Here is a 25,319-nt window from a genome sequence, read left to right as displayed (position 1 = left end):
CCTCTCACAGCCAGCAAGAGGTCAACTCCAGCATTTTACTGACATCTTTCTGACTTTCTGGGAGACACTGGCCCATGATGCCTCTCCTTTCTCCTTGAACTGCTGTCCCCAGGCCTGTATGTGAGGCTTCTTACATCACAGGACACTTTTCTAAGAGACTGAGGAGCTTCACACATGTTGCACGCTCACACTTTCCTAGTCCTACCCTTTCCTGTCCTCTGCTGGCTCCCTCGCAGAGAAACAAATGACCACAGAGTGATTCAATCAGCACCTCGAATTCCTTGGGCATAATCTTGGAGACTCACCCTCTATCCTAAGCACTGTCATAAAGCGTTTCTTCCCAACAAATTACTTTTAATGAATGGGATAGCATTTTTGCCCCTACTGGAATTTCTCATTTGAAATAGTTTAAATGAGATATGGGGTTGAGGGGAAGTGGCTGTGTGTAGCAGAGTGCCTGGCACATAGTAAATCCTTGGTTGCTGTTTGTGATTATTATCACTTCTGGCTTCTTTTGGTAGGGTGCTCCTTTGTGTGTTCAGTAAGTAGGAAGATATACTTCATTCTAAATCTGAATTTATTTCTGGAAAGATAATACGAAACAAAGGTCCTCTGTGATAGCTGCGTGTGAAGAGAAATTGCTTAACCAGTACAGTCCAATAGAACATTCTGTGATTATGGAAAATTTCTGCAATCCACACCATTCAACAGAGTAGCCAGTGGCCATATGGAACTACTGAGCACTTGAAGTGTGGTGAGTGCAAACGAGAACTTGAATTTTTTGTTGTTGTTGCATTTTTAATTTTAGCTAATTTAAATTTAGGGGGCCACACATATGGCAAGTGTCTACTGGTTTGAACAGTACATGTTTAGCCTTAATGTTACAAAAAAGCTATAAAAACTTTAACCATAGCACATGCAAATGCTCTAAAACAATTTATTGCTAAAATATACATCCTAATGAAGCTAAGAACTATGACAGTAGGTAATAAAGGATTTGTTGATTATTCCTTGGCAGTGATATACCTAAGACAAACACTGATAAATGATTCTTGACTTGCAGGTTGATTAAGGAGTCCTGCAGGGAGGACCATGATGGTTACACCTGCTTAAGTCAAAGCTGATAATCTTCTCAGCCTTGCATTGAAGTGGGAGTGAACACTTTTGGGTCTTTTTGAATCCAAATACTATAGGTAAGTCTTTGCAGATGTTTCTTATAAACGTATTCAAACTGTGCTTTTAAAAAAATACACTATATACAATATTCTTCTCTTTTAGATCAGTAACCTCATTTCTAGGATTTCATCCTGAAAAAAGTACCCCCCTCATAAGGAAATAATATTGTATGCACAAAAATGTTAATTACAGTGATACTTACACTAGTAAGCCCTTGGAAACAAGTCTCATGTTCATTAAAAGGAACTACACAATAAAATATTGGAAACAATTCAAATGGTCAAGAAGAAAATGACTCAGAAATTGCATGTTATCAATATAATGGAATATTCTGTGCCCATTAAAATCATATTTATAGTATAAGCTGAAATTTAAAAAGCATAATTGTATGTACAGAAAGTTTTCAGTTTTAAAAGCATAGAAAAAAGATTGAAGGAAATTAATGGAAAGTGTTCCATTAGAGTTCTGTTTCTGGGAAGGTAGAGTGGACATAGTTCTATTTCATCTACCTCTAAGTACAACTAAAAACGCTAGATATTATATGTGAAACAAACATAAGGACTCTCAAAGGTGGAGAGAAGCAGTTAGGAACTTCAGGACCAAAGGAATGATATGTTTGTAAGTTTTCTGAGTTTTCTTTGTGCCTTATATACACCAAACTTGGATCTGAAGAAGCCAGCAGCTTCCAAATACCAACAGATACAGATGTTAAAAGCTCTGAAAAAAGCCTGTTCTTTTGAGCCAAAGGACAAGGAAAGAGGCAGATTAACAAAGCAGAAAACTTTTAGACAATGACTGCTCTACTCCAGCCAAACACCGTAGAAAAATATGTGCCTCTCTTCTACCCATGCCACTAAAGATCCAACTGGGATCTTAGACCTCCAGCCTCCCAAAGGCTGTAGAAAGGCATCTCAACACCCCCCCAGGGGTGATGTCAGAGAAGGCCATTTAGGGAGCCAGTGCTTTCATCCCACAGGTCAGTGATGAGGGCCTCTCACTCCTAATCCAACTGTAGCAGAAAGCTTAAATGAAAATTGGACTTATAAAATGAATATGTCCTGGTGTCAATAGAAAATCACTTGTAATGCCAAGAACCAGGGACATCTCAACCAAATGAAAAAAAAAGATAATCAAGAGATGCTAACAAAGTCAACCAACCACAGGATCTAATAGACATTTATGGAACACTTCACCCAAACAACAAACTATAGTCTTTTCAAGTGCTTGTGGAACATGTACCAGATAGACTATATTCTGGGTCAGTAAAACCCCAACAAAGTGAAAATAATTGAAGTCTTACATAGTGTATTCTCTAACCACAATGAAATCAAATTAGAAATCAATAATAGAAAGATAACTGAAAAATCTCCAAGTACTTGGAAACTAAACAATGCACTTTTAAATAATCCATAGGTTAAAGAAGAAGTATCAGGGGAAATAAAATCATATATTAGACTGAATGAAAATGAAAATTCAACATTTCAAAACTGTGGGACACAGCTACAGCAGTGCTAACAGGAAATTTGTAGCACTAAACATATACACTAGAAAAGTGGGAAAGTCTCAAGTCAGTAATAGAGCTCTCAAGTATGAGGATCTTGAAAAGGAAGAGCAAAATAAACCCAAAGCCAATAGCAGGAAAGAAATCATAAAGATAAGAGCAGAAATAAATGAAATTGAAAATAGAAACAATAGAGAAAATCAATGGAATAAAGAGATGATCCTTTGAAAAAAAATCAATAAAATTGATAGACCTCCAGCAAGACTGACAAAAGGACAAAGAGAAGAGATATCAATTACCAATATTAAGAAAGAAACAGGAGCCATCTACAGACCCTAAAGGCATCAAAAAGATAATAAGGCAACACTGTAAGCAACTCTCACACACAAATTTGACAATTGGAGGAAATGGATCACCTTGCTGAAAAACACAAACTATCACATCTTATTCAACGTGAAATACATAATTTTCAACAGCCTTTAACTATTAAGGAAATTGAATTTCTAATTTTAAAGCTCTTCAAAATGAAATCTCCAGGCCCAGATGGTTTCACTGGAGAATTTTACTAAGCATTTAAATCAATTCAACACAAATTTCTTCCAGAAAATAGAAAAGGAGGGAACAGTTCCCAATTCATTCTATGAAGCTGGTATTATCCTGATACCAAATGAAAACATTACAAAAAAGAAAACTATAGACCTATATATTCATGAATACAGATTTAAAAATCTATAACTAAATATTAGCAAAAGGAATTTAGCAGTATATTAAAATTATATACCAAGATGGAATGGAGTTTATTCCAAGGATGGAATGATGATTCAATATGCAAAAATCAATCTGTGTAATCCATCACATTAACAGGTTAAAGAAAAAATTACATGATCATATCAATTAATGCAGAGAACTTGACAAATTCCAAGTTCATTTATGATTAATAAAATTCTGAGAAAACTAGGAACAGAGGGAATCTTCTCAATTTGATAAAGAGCATCTACAAAACCCCTACGACTAACCTTATACTTTTTGGTGAAAGACTGAATGCTTTATCCCTAGGATCAGAAGGCAAAGATGTCTACTTTGCCACTCTAAAACAACACTGTATTAAAATTCTAGCCAGCATAATAAAGCAAGTAAAGGAAATAAAAGGCATACATATTGAGAAGGAAGAAATAAAGCTGTTCCTATTTGCAGATGACATGATTGTCTATGTAGAAAATCCTAAGGAATCTACCAGAAAAAGAAAGAAAAAAAATCTCCTAAGTTTAATCAGTGAGTTAAGTAATAGGATACAAGATGAGCATATGGAGAAAACAGCTATATTTTTATACACAAGCAGTAACCATGTGACTCTTGAAATTAAAAATACAATATCATTTATGATCACTAAGTAAAAAAAATGAAATATGTAAGTGTAAATTTAACAAAACCTGTACAGGACTTGTATGCTGAAAACTATAAAACTCTAATGAAATAAATCAAAGAGAATCTAAGTAAGTAGAGAGGCATATCAGATTCATGGATTAGAAGACTCAACACAATAAATATATCAGTTCTCTACAAATTAATTCTATGGGTTTAACATATTTCCAATCAAAATCCCAGGATGATTAGTTTTTTAGATACAGAAGATTATTCTAAAATTTTTATGGAAATGCAAATAAACTTACACTAGCTAAAAGAATGTTCAAAAAGAAGAATAGTGTGTTAGGAGTAAGTCTACCCAATGTCTTTTTTTTTTAATATTTTATTTATTCATGAGAGACAGAGAGAGAGAGAGAGAGAGAGAGAGAGAGAGGCAGAAACACAGGCAGAGGGAGAAGCAGGCTCCAGGCAGGGAGCCTGATGTGGGACTCCATCCTGGGACTCCAGAATCACGCCCTGGGCCGAAGGAAGGCGCTTAACCACTGAGCCACCCAGGGATCCCCAAGTCTATCCAATTTCAAGACTTACTGAGTAATTATACTAATAAAGCCTGTCTGGGAATGGTGGGGGGATAGACACAAAGATCAACGGAACAGAATGAAGAATCTAGAAATAGACCTACACAAACATGCCTAACTGATTTTTGACAGAGGTGTAAAAATGATCCCATGGAGGATAGATAGCCTTTACAACAAATTGTTTTGGAGCAACTAGGCAACTATAAGCAACAAAATAAAACAAAACCTTAACATAAGTCTCACACCTTATAAAAAAATTCAAAAATGGATCACAAACTTAATATATAATGTGAAACTATAAAGCTTTTGAAACTAGAAAAAAAAAACAAGGAAAACTAGTTGGAGTTAGATTTCTGATCCTGGTAATTTAAAGGTCTTGACTAATATTCTTGAACAAAAACAGGCGTGGTTTTATGGCAATGATACTGCTTCTCTTCAATGCCTTGTAAATGGTCTCAGAAGGTCACCCCAGGAGGTTTCTCAAAACATCTCCAGCAATGGCATTGGCCAGACATAAGTTGTGTGTGGTTTTCCAGAGTGATGCTTTTGGGGGACAGAGTTCATTTGGGTGTAGAAGTCCTATGACCTTAAAAACAAGAGAGCCTTTCTCCTTTATAATCCAGTTTGTATAATTTTGCACTTTGGTGGTATTTGTCCTGCAATCTTGAGAGCCTCAGGCATTTTACCCTTTAAAAACCCAGAAGGGCAGGAAAATCTCTGAGGTGTTGTCTTTCCTGAGGATGAGAGGACCCCTCCCCAAGAAGGTTCTCTGGGGAACTCAAACACCTCATGAGGCTGGTTTGGCCTCAGAGGACTTATGTGGGTGCAGGAAGGAATGTCACTCTCTGTCCCATGCATGAGCTGACTTTTCCTTCCATTGGATGATACCATGTGAAATCTTTCTCCCTCTTTCTCTCTCTCTTTTTTTTTTTTTTTTTTTTTTTTGGTGGATACTCCTTGTCAAGTATCTATAGGCGCAGGAGGTTTCCAGGCCAATTCTGGTCCTCAGGCTAGAGGAAATTAAGCAGCTCTTTCCCTGTCCCAGCCCCTGCTCTGGTCGCTCTTTCACTCTTGCAACTGGGGGACGCTGCCTATGCCCCACCCTTACAGAGGGGCTCAGCATCGCCCTTGCTCTTGTCTGCCCCTTTCCCCAGCCCAGATAAAGCTATCTGTTCTCAGGAGTGAAGCCCCAGGCTCTGACTCAGCTCCTGACTCTAAGCTCACTTAGCAGGGCCCAGCCACATACTGGGGCTATCTTGCTTTCTTCATGCCCTGGCTGTCTTAGTATTTATTGCCTTATGTGGTAGCTTCTTATTGCCCCTGGCTGATACCTCCTGCCAGGCACCCCACTTTCCCCAGTCATAGTTCGGTTAGTCAGATGGCTCTGGAGCACTCCTAGAAGCAGCTCGGTTTGCTGGGTCATAGGGTACAACTTTTGTTGTAACTAACTTTTGTTGAGCTAACTCTCCTCCTACACTAAGGTACTAGATTATAGCCAGGCTTTATTCCAAGGAATTCTATGGAGGAGCCATTGACCCTCTAGAAATTAGAAAAGAATCAGGCCTAGAACTGGACATGGCTGAGGGTAATGGTAGGGAAGTCTCCTCAGGCTCTGTGTTCTACTCCAGGGACCAGACTAGCTCTTAGAGGGTCTATTCAAACCCCAGGTGTCTGCCTAGGTGGATACAGGAACCCTGGGAAGATAGTATAGTCTGGGGTCAGTATCAGTGCCTCTGAAGACCATGGCCAAAGGCCCACAGCCCCAGGAGTGCTCTGATGCCCTGGACCAAGTCCACCTGTGAACTGTGTGCAGCTGGTTCACTAGGTGAGTAACATCCTGCAGCCAGACCAGGGAAGGGGGTAAGTTCCACATCTGCCCCAACTTTTCTCTCTCCTAAGTGGAACTTGTTCAGCAAGCAAGGCATACCTTGCTCTGTGCTTGAGTCTGAGTAGTCACACTGGAGTTTCCTGGTGCCTGATAGTGTAGACCTGAGCTCAGTCTTCCCACAGGAGGGACCCCCAGCCCTCATTCTCAGGCAATCCTACTGCATTCCCTAAGAGCCAAGAAGGCAGGCTTTCTGATGAATGCTAGCCAAGGGGTTCCTGGCTGATTGCCAGGGATGAATTCATTTCAGAATGGCAAATCTTCTGGGGTAGGTTGGAAAAGCCAATTCCTATCTCTATTTTTGAGACTTCTTTGTCAAACCTGTTAAAAATACCAAGAGGATTCTTCAGCCAGGAGGCTGGATAATCTTGTCTCTACCCTAAAATCAATCCATAAGAGGAATCTTTTAGAAATCTGAATAGCCAGAGACATTTTTGAGAGCAAGTGCTCAGAAAGTGGTATGTTTGATGACACAGTGACAGATGACTCAGTAAAGTGACCTGCATCATAGAAACTGCTAGTGCTGTGCACACTGTCCTTTATCATGTGGCCAGGGAGCTTGAACAAACCGGCCTAGTAAATGATCCTGGCAGCAGACAGGGAGGAGCAGCAGGGAAGAGGTGCTTTGGGAACCAGGCAGGGAGGGACAGCAGAAGGGTGGCATTGACCCAGGCAAGCATCGGAGCATGGCAAGAGGAGACAACTGGCCAGTTCATATGTTCCAATTCTCCCAGTCTCTTGAATGAAAAACTGATCTTTACATTAAAAAGGGCTTTCCCATGAACAATTTAGGGAAATTCTGACAGTTACAGTCTTGTTGGGAAGGCATTACATGTGCAAACCCAGTCTTGTATGCAGGGACACAAGACATCAGGGCCAATAGAGAGCCTGACTTCAGCCAATAGTCACAGAGTATGGGCTGCACCCCAGCACCGTCACATAGATCAATTTCCCTGGTTACCTGTCCTTGAATCACTTAGCACACTACAAACATCTCAGCCCTTCCAACAAACATCCATTGCTACCTAGATTTCCAAAAGACTTCTCTGGATCACCTCACCTACTGACTTAATCCTGGCCATGTGTTAGCAGGGTTTGACTCAGGAACCTCAAGGAAGTAGATAGGAGTGGGTTGGAGAGATAGTGGTGAGAGGGGCATGGCTGTCTTCTGGTGGCTCGTGACAGAGCGAGGGAGAGAGGTACGCGTGACCAACAATTATAACACCATGTGGTGAGGTTTAAATGAAGCTGAACCCTGTGTGTCTGGCACCCACAAGTAAGGCTGACCAACTGGGGGGCAGGAGGCAGAAGGCAGGATAAGGAGAGGCGGGTTGTGGAGTTGCAGCAGCTTGGCTGGTCTTATAAAATAAGTAGTAGGCATAGGGCAAGGAAAGCTGGGCTTTCTGGAGAGGGCGCAGAAGGACGGGTGCAGAGATCAGCGAGCCATGGTCTATCTGTGGGAGAAGGGGAGCACTGTGGTTCTGGGGGTGTTGCAATCCTGGGAGCCGATGCTGCAGAGGGAGGTGGGAATGGGATCACGAAGGGTCTCGTGTGCCAACGGAAGGAGGCCAAGCTCTCCTGTAGGTTATTGGGAAAAAGCAGAGGGCTTTGAAGAGGAAGTTTTGTAATTAGCTTTGCTTTTTAGGACTAGAACTGGGTATTCTTTCTTCCTTGCCAGCCTGTGGGGATAAATGAAGTTACAGTGATCGGGAGGTCATGTTGTGCTCCCATAATTTCATTTTCTCCTCCCAACTACTGAACCGAAGGACCCTATCCCAGCGGCGATATCTCAGGGAGGCCCTGAGGGGGAGGCTCCTCCTGGGTCTAACTCTGAGGTCTGCGGCTGCCAGCCTCAGGCTGAAGTTGGCCTCCCTGCCTCCTACCAGCTCTCCTGCCCCCATCCACACCATCCATGCTCCCCTCTTCTGAAGGTAGGGTGTTCTTTCTTCTCTGTGTTCTGTCTTGTCACGGGGCCCCACGGCAGGGTTACCGAGGCCCAGGGGTATCACAGGACTTTTGTCAACCTTCTTCTTTTTGTTTTTAAGACTTTATTTTCTATTTATCTATAAATATTTTATTTTTTATTTATTTTTAAAAAATATTTTATTTATTTATTCATGAGAGACCAGAGAGAGAGGCAGAGACACAGGCAGAGGGAGAAGCAGACTCCACGCAGGGAGCCCGACGTGGGACTCGATCCGGGTCTCCAGGATCACACCCTGGGCTGAAGGCGGCGCTAAACCACTGAGCCACTGGGGCTGTATAAAAATATTTTATATATAAATAAATAAAATATGTATATATGTACATAATAAAGATGAAGATTAAGGTTTACCATTAAACTTTTACTTTGAGACTCATCACTTTTTTCCCAGAGCACAGGGGTGGGGGTGGATTTGAGGCTCACTTTTAAAGAAACGTTTGCCTGTTTGGCCTTTTGCTGGGATGCTTTTCAGCCTCCCCTGAGGCAGGTCATCAGTGCAAGTTTACAGTTGTGTTTAAGTGAATTCCTAGCAACTCAGAAATATTTTAGGAGGCCAATTGAATTTTGGAAGCTTCTCTGTGGTTAATGCAGTGCTTCTTTTGTTGAGGGTCAAAGTCATGTAGAGGAAAGCAGAAGACACTGTGGAGGTAGGTAGGTCCAGAATTAGACCAAAGAAGCTCAAGCCCTGATCCTGCCACTTACCGTGTGACCTTGGACAGGTTACTTAGCTTTGTTCTGCCTCAGTTTTGTCATCTATAAAATAGGGATGCTAACAGTATCTACGACATAAAATTGTGATGATTAGTTGAATGAAGCATAGAACTGTGCCTTTAGTACTTCTGATGTGCAGCCGTTTTTTGCTTTGAGGGACAAGGAGGGGGGCAATGTGATTGGTGAAGTTGCAATGGTGTAGGAGCGGTTACATTAGTGGCACTTTCAGATGGCCAAGCTGTGGGACACTGCTTTGCCTTGCAAATTAGCATAGTCCTAGAAGGTTGGAGACTATTTTTCTCTGGAGAAGATTCAGGTGACTGCTGCCAACTGTTTTTATGGGGGATTTAAAGTGTTGCTTTGCCCAGAGTCAGGGGAATAGATAATCTGACCCTGATGTGTATGGTCTCTGTGAGATTCTGTGGCTCCCATTGTGCAGTGTGGAAGAGTTTGGAAAAGTAAGCTGTTAAAAAAGACAAGTTGCAAGAGGAAAAAAAATATGCCCCTTGGACTCTTGCACTCAGGGGGGTTCTGAGACCAAGGTACGGTGGCTCAGAGACTAATTGAATAATTGCTAGAAGCCCCCAGCTCCCCGTCAGCAGAAGAGGCTCCAGGGGCAGAAGTTAACTGAGCTGCTCACGAAGGAAGTCTGGGTCTTCCCACTCTGGCCGCAGAGCCTTGGGCTGCTGCTCACTGCTTAGCCGGGAAGGCAGGAAGTGTCCTCATGAAGTTCATTGTCTCAAGCTGTTCTTCTTGTTGATAGGCAGGAAATGCTGTATGACTGCTGAAAGCCCAAGAGGCTGCACAAACCCAGTGTCACAGCAGTTTTTTGCCCCAGACTTAGTAGGTGGGACAGATGGAGTGCTCACTGTGGCCAGGCGAGATGGCACTCTGTGCAGGGGGCTTGCATCCCCATGTTCTTTGGCGATTTCTGGTGCTAGTGGATTTTATGGGGCGGACCAACCACCAAGAGAAGGGATGTCTTTTCTCCACACTCCAACCCTCCATTTTTGTGTAAAAATAATTGTCTGTTTTCAAAAGCTTATTAATATTAAAACTTTAGGGATCCCTGAGTGGCGCAGCGGTTTGGCGCCTGCCTTTGGCCCAGGGCGTGATCCTGGAGACCCGGGATTGAATCCCATGTCGGGCTCCCGGTGCATGGAGCCTGCTTCTCCCTCTGCCTGTGTCTCTGCCTCTCTTTCTCTCTCTGTGTGTGTGACTATCATATATAAATAAAAATTTAAAAAAAATATTAAAGCTTTAGTGATTAAATAAAGTTGATTTTAGAAAAGAAAAAAAATCCCCTTTCCACCAAAATCATTTTTGCACATTTCCTTCAGACATAGCCTTGTTGTGAATATAATTTTAAAGATTTGCAACTATTAGTCAACTATATATAGTTTGGTCTTCACTCAACATTGTGTCGTAAACATCATTAGTATTGCTATATGATTTCATAATTATTCTTTAGAGTTTTATGACAAATATTCCACTGAGTTACTAGATCATCATTTATTTAGTCATTTCCTATTAGTGAACATTTAGATCATTTTTGACTTTGGCTATGATGGTGACTGCTGTGAGAGCATCTTTGTATTAATAGTTGGTTTCTTCTATTAAATCCTTCCTCTGGGTAAAATACAGGTAATAGGCTTACTGAGTTAATTGTTATGAACATTTTTTTTTATTCTCCTTACTACACCTAATTTTCCAAAAGGGTTGAACCAATTTGTAATGTTACCAGCTATATACGCTACTACCATTTTCTGTTCAACTTTATTCACATTGCCTGTTGCCATTAAAACTTGTGTTATTAATTTTTATAGCTAAGACAGTACCCCACATCTGCTTCAATTGCATTTCTTGGATTATTACTGTCTTCCCTTTATCTGACCCTTTTGTCCAGGAACCCTTACCAATCCACCCACCCTGCTGGCCTTAATCTTCTATATATTCTATATGAATCTGTTTTCACTGATTCTTAAACCCGGGGAGGATCCCCCTGCCTGCCCCGGCTCCTGCCAGATTTGATCCTCTTCCAGGTTCTTCTAGTGTGCACATTCTCTGTCGAGCCAACTCCTCCAGTTGTTTCAATTAAGGAATTACTGTTTCATGCTCTCTGGACAGCATTCCTCCCTCTCCTGATGGAAGGCACTAATTTAGACAATTAGTACAAGTGGGGAAGAGCATTTCCTCATACATTTGATGAGAATGTTTTCTCTTGGGGGAGTTGCCATATCCTTCCTTCATTTATTCATTCATTGCAAAAAATATTACTGAGTGCCTAAGATACTCTGGATAGTAGAGCTATGAAGGTGAAGTTATAGTCTCTGCCCTCATCCAACTCAAATTTTACTGGGGCACACACACCCACTATTAATAAGCAAGTGAGTGAATGAATAATATATCATGTGATAGGGACAAAATAACCAAATAGGTAAAGGGAGAGAATGCTGGGGAAATGTGGGCAATGGTAACCTGCAGCTACCTTGTACCAGCTCTTGAAAACTGTGTGCATCCCTCCTCCCAGCCTTCGTTCAGTGACCTCATGTTTGCAGCTAGAAATTGGTCGTGGTGAAATTATTTATATCACACATGTAAAATGCTACAATTCAAGGGCAGCTGGTGTTAAGCTTTTATCAGCACACAGCTGGATATGGGGTGGCCACTTTGCGTGGATGAATTAGGGAAGATCTCAGTGAGCAGGTGGCATTTGACAAGGAGGATATGAGGGCAGGAAACATCTGGGTTTTTTGGGGAAGAGCACTCTGGTTAGAGGGAACAGCCAGTGTGAAGTCCTTGGGGTTAGGTGTGATTGGAATGTTTTAGAAACAGCAAGGATCCAAGTGTAGCTATAGCATATTTGGAAGGAGTGGGGAGCAGAAGAAGGGTGACAAGTGATGGGGCCCAGGGGGAGACTGGTAGGAGACAAGATCAGATGTAGTCTTTGTAGGTTTTTGTAAATATTTTGTATTTTACTCCTATTTGAGATGGAAGTCATTGGAGGATTTTGAGCTGAGAAGTGACAAGTTCTGATTTATGTTTTAAGGGATTACTCTGGCTGCTGTGTTGAGTATGGAACTGTAGGAGGACAGAATTCGCATCATTAGCAGGCTATTGAAATAAGCCAGGAGAGAGTTGATGATTGTTTTGATTGGTACTGGAAGTGAAGAATGGTTACATTCTGAATACACAGTGGAGGAAGAACCCACAGTATTTGCTGATGGATCAGATATGCTGTGTGTGGGAAAGGAGCCAAGGATGACCCCTTGCTATTAAGGCCTTTTCTTATATTAACTTTAAAAAGAATGTCTTAGTTTAGAAAGATTTGAGGCATAGCAGCAGAGTCTATCATTTACCTCTTTGGCGTTTCTTTCTTTCTTTTACACAAATTTTATTCTGAGGAAAGATTTCTTTTTAACTCTGTTTGATTTTGAGCAGTCCAGTCCTAAGTAAGTCAATCAAGCACAACTGTGGGGAGAGTGCTAGAGGTTCACAAAAATCCATTCTCCTCCTTTCTCATACACAGCAGTAGGACTGACATTGGGCATGAGCACCAAGATGCATCTCTGGGACCAAGTGTGGGCCAAGGGGAAGGAGTGAAAGTATCAATTCCAGGTGATCCCCACACACAAAAGAAGACATCTTTCATCTTTTGAGCTCATAAGCTGAAACACAGATGTCAACATGCTGATGACTTGGCTTTGACGATAGAACCAAGAACCATGGAGTAATAGGATGGAGAAAACCGAGGTTTTGAGATGACCATGAAGAGCAGAGCTGCTGCCCCTCATTTGCCTCAAGACTGCTATGTGAGAGAGAAAACGCAATCTTTTTAAAGTCACAATTTACTGGAGGTATTTTCGGCACAGCAGCTTAACCTTTACCCTAATATAAGAGCCCATTCCAAAACAAATGAATCAATCAACAGAAAATCAGAAATTTGGAAGCAACATAATTCAGGTGAGGAGTGAACCTGCAGGATCATAACCTTTAGGTGAGTATTAAATGAAGGGAGACCAAGGGCAGAGACCATCCAGGAGCTGGGAATACCTACAGAAGGCTGGCCATGATTTTGGTGGCAATAGTGAGAACATTTTTATACTGGAAACAGTGAGGAGAAAGATATTGGGTGAAGGGGAGGATAGAATGCTGTCATTTCAATGCAAGAAGATTTTCCCATCATGAGACCTGCGTGTACTGGAAGTGGGGGCTGAAGTCAATAGCGTAGAGGGGAAGTTGTTCTGTTGTGAAGAAGGCAAAACATGAGAAATCGTCCTGGGAGAAGACGTCTTTGCAGTCACTGAGGAGGAGGGTAGGAATGATCCAGTAGGTCTTTTGGAAAATATGTCTTTTATTGGTCATGCACTAACCTTGATCTATGCTAAGGGAGGGGGAAATAGACACCTAACAACCTTCCACATTAAAGTTAATGGGGAATCTCCTATAAAGTCTAAGGGCAGAATATGGCATGATGAATCTGTATGATTATTTCATGAAGCTTCCCAAAGATAAATAAGGCTCTTAAGAGACGTGTTTATTGGTGAACAATTTATATCGGTGTACGTAGCATCAGCTGGAATGTAATACACAATTGCTGAGGATAAGGCAGGAAACGATTACCAAGTTTGGCTCCAGCTGGCGCTGCCCCCGTGGGAATGCAGTAAATAACTGCCGAATCACAATGAAGATAAATTGGTGCACTGGGTGAACACTTCCAGAGAGCCCGCACGTACCTCTTTCCTCTCTTTAAGGAGCTGGTATTGCCTGGCCCTTGGGGGAAGCAGCAAGGCTTCCCTCGAAGACCAGTCTGGAGGCCAGGTCATCATCTTTGGCAGGAGGAAAGGAGCCATGCCCCAATTCTCCAGGGTCCTATCCAGGCACCTGTGCAAGCCTGTTTCACTGGAGGGACTGGGCTTCCATCTTCTCCATAGCCCTGTGGGTGCCCACAGCTGGAAAAGATCCGTCCACTTTTCTTCTCTCTGCATCTTCCATGTTCTGTCATTCCACAGGGACATTCCTATGGTTTTATTCTTCACCCCCCTCCAAATATGTCTCTGTCTTCTGTGGTTTGGCTTTTACTCCCCGACTCTGCAGAGGCTGCTGTTGTTATCAATGCCCAGTGTGGTGGTCAATAAACATATGGGCTGGGAAGTGGGCCTGCTTGGGTAGATATCTTGGTCATGCCATGTGAGGACTTCAGTGTCAATAGATACCCAGAGAACAGAACACTCAAGGTTATGGATAGTTTCCAATGCATTCCCATGAGATGAAGGCTGGAAAAAGTGCCCAATTGATTTGGTGTTTTGGGAGGTAATCAATTACTTTAATTAACAATGGAAAACAGTTATCCAATGTTTCTGCATCTTAGACATCAAGCTAAGCTTTGTATTTATGTTTTTCAGGTAATCTTTAAAACACCTCTTCAATTAATAATACCTAACATTTATTGAGTGATTAACATGTGTCATGGGTCAGCTAACTCAATCCTCAGCTCTTTATGTCTACTTATCTCACTATGAACTCCATGAGGGCAGAAATTGACTCTAGCTTTTTCCTTATATTCCGACATGCTAGAACACTATAGGTATATTACAGGTACCCAATAAATTCTTTTTCAAAAGAATGGGTACATGGAAAAATGGATTGGGATCCAGCTGAGATTAGGTCCTAAGAGGCAATGGGTTTTTCCACCCTCATTATTTGGGTGCGTGTGCAGGGGTCTGTCTTCTTAGGTGAAAGTTTCTAGAAGAATTAAAAAAGACTATGAGATACAAGATACAGAAAATGGGGTGAAAAAATGAGTGTTAGCCTCTACCTGGTTAGGATTCTTCAAGGTAACCTGAATTGAAGAGGGTGGGGCAGGAGCAAGGACCATTTTGGGGAAGCCAGAAGTAGATACTACTAGGACTTATGTTAAACCAGTTGTGGTATATTATTTGTCACAACAATTATTCCTCAACCATGCCTCTTTGCAATATGACTTTGCCGGTCTTCCCTTCAGGAGGTGAAGTCTCTCTACTTCTTGAATCTGAGTTGGCCTTCTGACTTACTTTAGCCAATAGAAATTGGCAGAAGTGACACCCTTCCAGTTCTGAGCCTATGACTCAAAAGGCTTTTTTCTCTTGAAAACCTGTACAGTCATGTGAACAAGCCCCAGGCTAGCTTGCTGGATGAAGACAGACCAAGTAGACCAGAGGAGCTAAGTCAGCCCAGCTGTCGGGGCAGGCCTCAGAGACATGAGAGTACAGGAAATGTCAACAAAGCCAACCAACAGCTGACCCATGTCTGCCTGCAGGTGCATGAGGCAGCTAAGCCAAGAACAGAAGGACCACCTGCTGAGCCCAGTCCCAGTTGCCAGGACACAGTATCATGAGCTGGATTAATGGTATGGTTTTAGGCCACTTAGTTTGGGGTTGTTTGTTATACAGGTATAGATAACTAATACATCATTTAACAAAATTTGGGTGGAGGGTGGGAATCTGAGTATCAGAGTAAGCAGTGTGTGTCCCTTACTCCACACTCAACTTTCACTGCAAACAAATGCCATTATTTGTTTACACTTAACTTGCCCAGGTGTTGCTGGAAAAGATTTCTTTTTTCTTCTTTTTTAAAGATTTATTTATTTGAGAGAGAGAGAGAGTACAAATGGAGAGAGGGGCAGAGGGGAAGAATTTCCAGCAGACTCCACACTGAGCATGGAACAAAATGAAGGGCTCAATCCCACAATGCACAAGATCATGACCTGAGCTGAAACCAAGAGTCGGCACTCAGCTGACTGAGCCACTCAGGCACCCCATAGGGGAATATATCTGGCTAATGTCTAGTCAGTGGCAGAGCCAATAAATCAGTTCATCTACAACCTGTCTGCAAAGGCTTAGTTCCGGAGCTCCCTGCATCTTTGGACATTAGCCCCAAGGAAATCCAGCATCCATGGCTACAGTGCCCACAAAGGATATTTGTCAGTTCCTGCTGCTAGCTCTCTGGAGGTGTGCAGTGATGGGTGGGCACCATAAGGTAAAGACTGTGGCACTGACTAACTATGGGACTTAAAGTCCTAGAGCCTCAGTTTCTTCATCAGTAAAATAGGGACAGTCCCGCTTGCCTCCTAGGGATTACTAGTAGGATGAAATGAAATAGTACATTTGTGGAGCCTATCTCATTATAGGATTGGGGTGAGTAGTGAGGGAAATCATGCAAGGGTGAGACCTAGCATAACTGACCTTGGGAAAGATGTCTTCCCCCACATGAATGAGGAGATAATCCTGGTGCGCCCTTGCCGGCCATAAGCCTAATGTACAATGATCTCTGAGCCATTGGAGGAGGCCTGGGGCAGGGGGGACTTCCCCTTTGCCTCAGAAATCATGTGCCTTGCAGTGGAGCCCTCCTTTAAAGACTTAGCTGACGCCCCGATCAGGACGGGGCTGTACTCTTGGCAAAACTTCTCTGTTCTTTGTGCTAGCAATGTAGTGTTTAGTGAATTTCTTCCTGTTTTTGAGCCCAGAAGTGATTGTGTTGGTGGCCAGGGCACGTGTTTTCCTCACAAGAGAACATGGGAGTGGGAATGGTTTGCTCATTTGCAGCCAGTTCCCTCCTGCCCCCCTCAGTCTGCACCTCCACCCATCAGCATTGCTCCAATTCCTATGGGTCAGCAGGCTGGGCCCAGGGGTATAGATTTATGTCTATCAGAAGTTTGATTGAGGGCTAGCAAGAGTCATTTGAGATGTGATGACAATCACAGGGCCAGACCCTACAGTTGTGGCTGCTGTTTCTTTTCACAGACTTTTCTCAGGGGCCTTCTGTCTTAAGCAGTTGCCAATACTTGCTAAAAAGCTTCATATTTCCCCATAGCCCTAGGAAACTTTTTTTTAAAGGATTTTACTTATTTATTTATTCATGAGAGACACAGAGAGAGAGAGAGAGGCACAGACACAGGCAGAGGGAGAAGCAGGCTCCATGCAGGGAGCCTGATATGGGACTTGATCCCAGGTCTTCAGGATCACATAGCCCTAGGACACTCTAAAGGAGAAAACATTCAAGCTTTGGGTCATCTACTTTTTTTGTCACCCCTTCGCATTCCATATTCTTCCAGAATTTTTGTACACACACACAGGCCCACACTGATATACATGCATACATACATATATGTATGTAGTTCTCCAAATTCATGTGTGGGTATACATATGACAAGACAATACATGTATGCAAATGCATACATACATGTATATATGTAAAATGGATTGGACTGATTAGTGGCGTCTTGTTTTCACTTAATATATCAAAACATCTTTTCTGATCAGTAAACCTTTAGTAAAAGATGACAACCTGGTGCCATGGAGGGGAAGTCTTGCTTGACATTATCTTTTTCTTTTTTTAAAGATTCTATTAACTTATTCATGAGAGGCACAGAAAGAGAGGCAGAGACATAGGCAGAAGGAGAAGCAGGCTCCATGCAGGGAGCCTGATGTGGGACTCGATTCCTGGATTCCAGGATCATGCCCTGAGCCGAAGACAGATGCTCAACTGCTAAGCCAGCCACCCAGGCGTCCCTACAGTATCTTTTCAAGAACTGAATTTGAATGTCTTAGGAAGGGGCATGTCTCCTTCGGTCCCTGACTGGCCCTGAGGGTGTTTGAGATGGCCATCTCAAGTTTGATTTCCTTATTGATGATTATTAGTATCCTACCATATCAATCGTTATTTCTCAGTAGTAACTGGCATTTGGGATCAGGCAATTCCCTGTTTTCCTGGACTATTTTGTATATTGAAGGACACTTAGCATCTCTGACTTCTACTGACTCATGCCAGGAGTGCCCCTAGGTCAGTGTGACAACCCAAACTGACCCTGTGCATGGCCAAACAGTACCATCTATTACTATGGATTGTCCTTCATAGATATGTCTGAGTATAAAGATCATGCATTGTAGTTTATCTGGGGGCAGTCCCAGGCACTCTTGTAGTCCAGATGTACTTATTAATAGTACCGCTTTCCTCTATGAAATGTCCTTGTTTGGGTGATAAACCATTGGTCACTCTAAGACTGTATTTTGGAATTGGTTAGATTTGTCAGAGTTCTGGACAGGAGATGTTAGACATGCTACATGTGTTCAGTATGTCTTCCCAGAATTAACCCATTTGTCTGATGGTGGATGGCTTCCACTGGGCAGTGCCATGGACATATTCAATCCCTGCTCCAGGGCTCAACATCAGGGCATTCAGTGACAAGGGCACATTAAAAAAAAAAAAAAAAAAGAGTGAATAGATAATTGGCTTAAAGCCAGAACTAGACTGGAGAAACAGGATGTCTGGTGATCCCTTGGATTCAAGAAGACCCGGAACTTGCAAGGAGGGACAACTTCTTTTATCCACCCTCTGTGAAACCCCAAACAATGAGACAGGCTGTGAATATGTTATTAATCTTTATGTTATGCACTGTGTGGATATCTGTGCTTTACATGTAAAGATTAATAATTTCTCACTGAAGCAACTTTTGCCTCTGTAGGGGTAAAACCACTCCTGTTGAGAAGGCATGGCCTAGAGAGTTCAGCTCAGGACTGACGTTTTATAGACTAAATCCAGAGAAAGGAAGGGGAGTAGGACCTCAGTGTGTCAAGGGTTTCAGGGCCCTCTCACCCTCTCCACCTTGGAAACTGGCATTTTCCCTGAGCCCATCCACAGGTGGAAGGTCAGCTTTGTTTGCAACCCCCAGCCATGGGTTATAGAGATCACTCAGGCCAGAGCCAGAACTCAGGGTTCCCAAGTCTTGGGCTAGAGCTCACCACTTTAGTCTCTTCTGTCTCTCTCTGGATTTCTTCCTAAGATGCTTAAACCTCCATTCCCATTTACATCTCAAAGATGGAATAGGTTTGTTTGGAAGGACCAAATATCTCAGAGAGAAGGCTCCCAGAAGCTTCAGGATGTGTGTTCAATAGTCACATACAAGGCAAACATGGTGGAGTGAGACTCTTTCTATGGGCTGGTTGGAGAGATAGATTCCATCGTATTTGACTTTAGAAACTTTGTAATTGACCTCCTCATGAGAGGACACATGCTTCACTCACGGTGGGCTCCAGAAAGGTTTTCCCCAGGAGTCATGCCTGGGAGCAGCTGGTTATCTGGGATATGGAAGAGGATTCACCCCAAACATCCTGAATGTAAAGGAGCTGGGTTCTCAACATGGAAGATAGCTGGAGCTGACCTGGCTGCAGACCCTGCTTCTGCCTAATGCTGTTTCCAGCTGGATCCTTAAGCATTTAAAGCCAGCCCCATGCAGGAAATGTGTCTTGTGTTGAAAGCTGAGGTTCTTGCTATTGTTCATTCTTATTTATGGCCTTTTATGGAATTGGTGCTCCTTTAAAGAGACCTGTCAGCTATTCCTTGTGGGCAGCTCTGTTTATTGACACACAATATGCTCTGTGTTAGTTATGCATGAATCATCGGCATTACTACAATCTGGAAGACCACAAAATTTTATAAGAGGTGGTGCCTTTCCTTCTCTCAGGTTTCTCATATGTCCCCTTAGAACTTGCTCATCTGACCTCACTTTGGATTCATGCTTTTCACTAGGAATGGTGTATTGCTACTGGATTTTAAAAATTAAAACTATTCTGAATATATGTGGTAAGAAATATTTTAGGGACCATTTACATGTTAGTATCAATAGTAATCTACATAATATTATTTATTGGTTTCCATGGGCCAGATCTATGCTGAGCATTTCCACGAACAAACTCATTTAATCCTCATAGCTATATTGTGATATATGAATTCCCTCCATGATAAAACCGAGGCTCAAAGAAGTGAAGTAACTTGATCATGAGTACACAGCTGCTGAATGCCAGAGTATTATACTGGCTTAGAGAACTCAGAGGAAGAGTGCCCCATTTACCTGTTCTTTCTGAGATGGAAAGAACTTTTAGCATGTCTGCTTACCAGGAATGCAGCATGAGGTCGCAAAGTCAGATCTGGATGTGAGTAGCAGCACCTACCCTGCCTATATTAAGTATATAAAGATTGAATCTACAATCTGCATGACTAAGGTCTTTTTAATTGTAGGTTGTGATGGCTTTTATAAAAGATGGCCTAACATATATACATACCTCTCCCTACATGTCTATATACAACACACACATACATACACATGCACACATGCAGTGTTGATAGGCTTATATCAGGTTGCTCACAGTTGGACAAGCTGTTTTGGGGATTAGGATTTCTGGATTGGAAGAGGCCTAAGAGATCACCACATTTACAAATGAGGACAACAAAGTTTGGTGAGAGAGTTCTTTGTTACTTTCCCCAGGGCCAGCGAAATGACAGTGAGGTTAGGTAGAAACCAAAAGAGTTGTAACATGCAAATGTGATGTTAGAAACTTGGATCATCTGCGAGAGGAACACAGTCCAGACTGGGAGAGGAGCAGACTGGAACCAGAGAGATAATCATGATGGTGGGAGGAGTGGGAAGGGATTGTTCAGGGGGCTGCACAGTGCTATCTGAAAGGCAGGGTATTCAGAAAGCTTTACACCTGAGTTGACCTGATGCCGTTTCTTCTTCGTGTGTCCTCATTTTTCTTTCCATAGGCAATGTATAGTGCCCCATGGCTGCATATCTATGGGTAATTTGGTTTCGCTGTGTTCAGGGAGGCTGGCTTAAGAGTATGCACTTGACATCTTGCCAGGACGCTGAATTTTGAAGTGTATTAGAAGGTATCTCCAAGGGGAAGTCAACTTTCAAGACTAAAAGTGGCCTGCACTGAGTTCACCAAGTCTCAGGTAAGATGAGAGTGAAGGGTTTGATTCCCAAAGGAGGTCAGGGCCTGTTGGTCTTTATAGAGATGACTTCAGGAGCCAAATTCTATACTAATCTCACCCACAATCCTCCCACACTCCACATCGTCTACCCATTCTTCCCTCAGATGCTGAGTTGACCCCATACTCATCTTTCCCCATCTTCCTGCAAATGCCTGGTCCCAGTCCAAACTAGATGAAAGAGTACTAACAAATAATCCAAGTCCACAGCTGACAAAACAACCCACAGCACACGTCCTGTGCCCAGATGGGGACTGGGGTCAACTGTGTCATCTGTCTTTATGGAAGAGAGCATGTTATTATGCTAATTACAGTGTACTGGGCTTTACTGGGAACCAAAAATAGAGATATGTGGCTTCTAGGGACAGGCACCAACATTCCTTTGGCTTCCTTTGCTATGTGATTTTTGAAAGAAATCTTTGCCATGATTAGAAAAGGTGGGGAGGGGGCTTCCAGAAGATATGCTGCCTTAGGCATTTTGGGAAGGGCAGGTGCATATGACCTATGCCACTGTCACATTTTGCCCTCTTCATGATGCTGTTCCCTGTGGTCATGTGTGATTGCAAAAGAAATAAAACAGGCAACCCCACTCTGTCTTCTACTCCAGCCTTTCGATTTCCAGGCTCTTCACATCTCTTAATGAGGAGTTGCACACCACAACCCAGCTTGGGTGGGCCCCAGAGACGTTTTCCCTGGAGAAGAAATTGGAGAGAGTTTCATGCTGACTCTGCAACAGGATAAGAGAAGGAATTAGCATTTATTGAGCTCCCGCTGTGTGCTCTTCTGCGCCAGATGCTTTTGCTGAACACCGCAAAATCTCTGGAAGGTAAATGAAGAATTGAAAGCTCTGGATAAAGAAGCCAAGGGTGGAGCTGGATTCTGGGGCCAAGTCTGTTCACTCCAAGCTCAAGTTCTTCCTGTGTATATCCACTGCAGAAAGAACAGACTTCTTAGTGGCTTAGCTGCCTGTGTGATATCTCTTGGGAGATACAGTGGAAGTGCAATGGGACAGGACAGGAAACATTCTTACTATTTCTGTTCTTAGATAGACATAATCAACTGATGTTCACAAACTCAAATGCCTTTGGTGGCTTGGTGAGATGCGTAAATGTGAGTGAAGTATGGTGAATAGGGAGTTGGGGGGACAGATCTATAATGGAACCAGGGCACAGACGTCCCATCAGAAGACATCAGCATTCACATTTTTAAAAACATTGTTGGCCAAACCAAACATGTCTGTGAACCAGTCAGGACCAAGGACTGCCATTTCAGGACTGCTAATTCAGATGCCCCTCTAAGTGTCAAAGGCATTGTGTAATGTTTGATTTCTTAATTTTTTTTTAAAGGAGAATAAATTTGTTACCTACACAAATTAAAAACTATATATGCATACATGCAGAAATACACATGTGTATGTGTGTATTATATATTTATATATATCTTGAGTGGAAGGAATATGATGAGTGTTACATTATTATTTGTACTTTCTCTTCAAATTCCTTTTACATGTTAAAAGAAAATATAGCATGTGAGAACTAAAAGCAACCTTAGTGCTTTAATCTAACTTCCTCATTTTATAGATTAAAAGAACTGAGGTCCAGAGAGAAAGAATCTTCTCAGTTTCACGTAGCTGCTGGGAGAGCCAGACCTGGGCCCCTGAGTCCTTGTCCATCATCCCTTTCACTACAGGCTCATCCATGCAGAAGTGTGTGTGCTAGACAGGAGTCAAAACAACATGAATGGATATATTTGCAGCAATGGTTTACACTGCTTTAAGGTCAAGTCTAGGTAGCGTGACTATGTCCAGTTGGCAGAGGAGGACCAACAGAATTTGCTTTGAGGCCTCCTGGCTAAGTGCACTGTATGAGGGAGTAAAGATGTGAGCCTGGTGTTCTAACACAAATCCACTTGGCTTGGGTTATTTATCTGCTATGAGAGTCTAAGTGGAGCAACCGTAAGGAGGATGTCCTTGGTCTGAGAATGGAGCAGTGGAGTCTTTTCTCTGAATGGAGCAAGAGGTTCTGAGTGGACAAGTGAAGGGAGAATTTTCTTTAAACGAAATTTAAAACCCCACATCCACTGGGCTGAAATTTGTTCTGACTCTAGATGAAAGGTGCTTTGAATTCCTTGGGAAAAGAATCAGAATATTAGAGCTGGAAAGAACTATGAAGAATAACCAGTCAAATTCCTCATTACCAATGGGGAAAGGTGCAAGAAAGGAAGACATGATCATCCTTAGAGCGTGTGAGTTTTGGGAAAATAGTTCATGCAGGGTCCCTGTCTATATAAAAAATTTGAAACAATAATAAGAAAGTATAATTTTAAAATAATATAATACATATTATAATAATAATAAAATTATAATTAGGAAATAAAATCATTTTCTAATAAGGATATTATAAAATTCATGGACCCATATAAGGCATAGTAATTTATCAGTGAAGATTTGGAATAATGAGTATAGAAGAGGCACATGTGTATTTGTTTGTTGTCCTGTCAGTGCATGTGAATATTCCTTGTGGACTCCAGGCATTGTATCTTCCTTTTTTGGTTCATAAACCATCTCTTCACATTCTTTATTGTGAAATACACCTGGGTAATTTAATATCTCCTACTATGAGAAAAATATAGCAACACTCATAGTGCTATGTCTCCTTGGAACCTCTTTGTATTGAAACAAAATAGATCTTCTTGCTTCTGTGGTTCCTTAATGCCATCTATTTAATGCTGGTCTTATCATTACTCATGGCATTGCATCATGTTCTGCGCTACTTGTGAATAATGGCTTCCAGTGACTCTCTCAGAGATTGTGACTGTGCTTCATTGATGATGATCACTGTATCAGTCAGGGTCAAAGAAACAGAATCAGTAGGATATGTATACATTAAGAAATTTATTGTAAGAAATCAGTTATGCAATTGTGAGACCTGGATAAGCAAGTATGAACTCCATCGGGAAGACTGTTGGGAAGGTGGGCTGGAACTTGTAGGCATGAAACAACACTCCTATTCACAGGTAGAATTTCTTCTTCAGGAAAGCCTCAGTTCTGCACTTAAAGCCTTTCAACTGATTGGATGAGGCCCATTTGGATGTCAGGATAATCTTCACATGAAGTGAATTTATTAGAGATGTTTATCATATCTATTTAGATTAATATTTACTTGAGAATGTGGGACTGTTGCCATGTCAAGATGGCACATAAAACTGACCATCGCAATTATAAATGCGAATTTTACCTAGAATATTCTGGAAAATATGAATGATACCTCATTTTCTGGTCATGTTAAATTTCCTGTTTAGAATTTTATAGCATAAATGTAGAATAACATATCCTCCAACTATATCTTCTACTGAATTCTCTAGGCTGTAATCACTGCATTTCTAAACTGTTATCACTCTCAATGTTGATTGTACCCCTGCTTTCCACACTAGCAGGTAGGCCAAGGCTCATTCATGGAGCTATTAGCACAAGGTATAGTCATCTGTTCTCCAGCATCATTTAACACTGACCTGATGTACTGTTGGATCCTATTGGCCAGTATCTTGTTGAGAATTTTTGCATCCATGTTCATCAGGGATATTGGTCTGTAATTCTCCTTTTTGGCGGGGTCTTTGTCTGGCTTTGGAATTAAGGTGATGCTGGCTTCATAGAACGAATTTGGAAGTACTCCATCTCTTTCTATCTTTCCAAACAGCTTTAGGAGAATAGGTATGATTTCTTCTTTAAACGTTTGATAAAATTCTCCTGGGAAGCCATCTGGCCCTGGACTCTTGTGTCTTGGGAGGTTTTTGATGACTGCTTCAATTTCCTCCCTGGTTATTGGCCTGTTCAGGTTTTCTATTTCTTCCTGTTCCAGTTTTGGTAGTTTGTGGCTTTCCAGGAATGCGTCCATTTCTTCTAGATTGCCTAATTTATTGGCGTATAGCTGTTCATAATATGTTTTTAAAATCGTTTGTATTTCCTTGGTGTTGGTAGTGATCTCTCCTTTCTCATTCATGATTTTATTAATTTGAGTCTTCTCTCTCTTCTTTTTAATAAGGCTGGCTAATGGTTTATCTATCTTATTAATTCTTTCAAAGAACCAACTCCTGGTTCTGTTGATCTGTTCCACAGTTCTTCTGGTCTCGATTTCGTTGAGTTCTGCTCGAATCTTTATTAACTCCCTTCTTCTCTTGGGTGTAGGATCTATTTGCTGTTTTTTCTCTAGCTCCTTTATGTGTAAGGTTAGCTTTTGTATTTGAGTTCTTTCCAGTTTTTGAATGCCATGGACTTTCTTCAGAGAGTTAGAACAAATTATTTTAAGATTTGTG

The 25,319-nt window shown here is 41.9% G+C and overlaps 1 long non-coding RNA gene across 3 annotated transcripts in view; it reads left to right on the top strand.

The window, feature by feature from the left end:
- The window catches only part of LOC112668718 (uncharacterized), an 81,386-nt gene extending 58,134 nt beyond the window's left edge, over window positions 1-23,252 (top strand). For 2 of the 3 annotated variants that reach the window (XR_003141825.3, XR_004808572.2), the window contains 5 exons: window positions 522-754; window positions 1,064-1,193; window positions 15,342-15,588; window positions 20,781-20,972; window positions 21,616-23,252. This is a non-coding gene — a long non-coding RNA (uncharacterized LOC112668718). The remainder of the gene's footprint in view (window positions 1-521; window positions 755-1,063; window positions 1,194-15,341; window positions 15,589-20,780; window positions 20,973-21,615) is intronic. The other variant, XR_004808573.2, reaches the window with a different exon arrangement.
- Window positions 23,253-25,319: the final 2,067 nt, after the last annotated feature.

The sequence above is a fragment of the Canis lupus genome, chromosome 23 (genome assembly GCF_003254725.2).
Source record: "Canis lupus dingo isolate Sandy chromosome 23, ASM325472v2, whole genome shotgun sequence".
Classification (NCBI taxonomy): Eukaryota; Metazoa; Chordata; class Mammalia; order Carnivora; family Canidae; genus Canis; species Canis lupus.
The sequence above is the reverse complement of the archived record's forward strand: the minus strand, read 5'-3'. Positions and strand labels throughout refer to the sequence as shown.